A 1,639-nucleotide genomic window follows, 5' to 3' on the forward strand; every position below is an offset into this window, starting at 1 on the left:
TAAATGATACTCAGAATCTGTGGGGCTCAATCAAAAATCCAAAATATGAAGAGAGTGATAGTTGGATGATATAGGAAGTTACCACTCCTTATGGCGTTGCTTATGTAAATACGTTAAGAGACTTTTGGAATGAATTCAAACCAAACATCAAGATTGAAGTGGAAGATGGCATAAAAACTAGATTATGGAAGGATGATTGACATGCAGAAGGAAATCTTCCGTGACATCCACAATTTAGTTCTTCAGGAACAGCGTACTATAGCTGACTTATGGACTCCTCAAGGGTAGAATTTTATATTTGGAAGACACTTCAATGACTTGTAAATTCCAAGAGTAACATAAATTTTTAGAAGCATTGATTATTTTAGTTGTCATGAAACAGGGAAGGACAGGATGCAGTGGTTGGGAAACACTTGCTCCTGTTGTGCAAATGAACACTACTTGATTTATTTTGTCTTGTGCAGCTAATCTTGGCGGGGACTTACGAAGGCTTGATGTGAATAAATGAAGAGTGTACATGGAGGTTCCTCTTGGTTTTGGTATTGATTAAAGTAAAGGAAAGGCATACAAACTAAAGAAAGCCTTGTGCATATTGAAGCAATCTCCACTACCACAAAATTCTCTTTTAGTGGCAATTATTTAATGAAATTAATATCAATGCCGCTAAATATGTTTTAAACCTAATAATTTAGGGGAAATCGACCTTTATCCATTAAAATTAAACATTTTAAGACACTTACTTAAAATATCTAATTATAAAGACAAATTCTGTACTTTTCATCCACAAAATTCCCAAATTCCAAAATTTTCGATCTCTCATTCTCCATTCTCATCTGAAGCAATTGATCTGAAATCTTCTTCATTTTTGACTTTGTAATTTTCATCTCCGTCTTTCGTCCGTCATGGATTGCTAACCCTTTTGTCACCGCCTCAAGGTATAATTCTTTCTTCTTTAATGTGATTGGATGATAATGATTCTTTTCCTGACGAGTAATGAAATTGTGATACAAGAGGATTACAGTGTGTTATAGTTTGCTGAGAGAGTTGTATTCTGTGCATTGTGTGTTTTTCTAAGGCTTACTTGTATTACATTTTCACATATAGATGGTGGTCCTTTCTCCTATGTAGCCTCCTCTGGTTAGAACATGGGGCACTATCTGCTGCATTGACAGGGTACAGAACAAGGTTCCCATTATTTTGCATTTTGAGGAAAATCGCGAATGAATCACATACTTCCGAGGCACTCAGGAACACCTCTTTTCTAGCTGATATATGCTGACCAGGTAAAGTGTGTTCGTTGCATTATCAAAACTTCGCTAAATCACATTGCGATCCATCATGGAAGCTGAAGCAATGGCTCGATTTATGATTGAGATTTCCTGGCTTCCTACTTGCATAGTGAGCCTTCCATCACTAGTTAAGAGCAAGACAACGTTGCTCGGGACAAAAGGACTGTTCTTGTTTGCAGTACATACTGTTGTCTCTTAGGCATTATTACCTGTGGAAAGGTTGTTACTTTACTGCTACAAGTAGACAAAAAGTACACATTTAATAAATTTTCATTCTAGGAAGGGAACACAACTTTGCACTTTCACTTGGTAATAAAATATATATATATATATATATATATATATATATA

General features: G+C 35.6%; 1 long non-coding RNA gene across 3 annotated transcripts in view; it reads left to right on the plus strand.

Moving 5' to 3' along the window:
* Positions 1-748: 748 nt before the first annotated feature.
* Positions 749-1,639, plus strand: part of LOC114077266 — a 15,219-nt gene continuing 14,328 nt past the window's right edge. The window contains exons 1-2 of one of the 3 annotated variants that reach the window (XR_003578353.1): positions 749-935; positions 1,105-1,283. This is a non-coding gene — a long non-coding RNA (uncharacterized LOC114077266). The remainder of the gene's footprint in view (positions 936-1,104; positions 1,284-1,639) is intronic. The other 2 variants (XR_003578352.1, XR_003578351.1) reach the window with 2 other exon arrangements.

The sequence above is a fragment of the Solanum pennellii genome, chromosome 5, assembly GCF_001406875.1.
Source record: "Solanum pennellii chromosome 5, SPENNV200".
NCBI lineage: Eukaryota > Viridiplantae > Streptophyta > Magnoliopsida > Solanales > Solanaceae > Solanum > Solanum pennellii.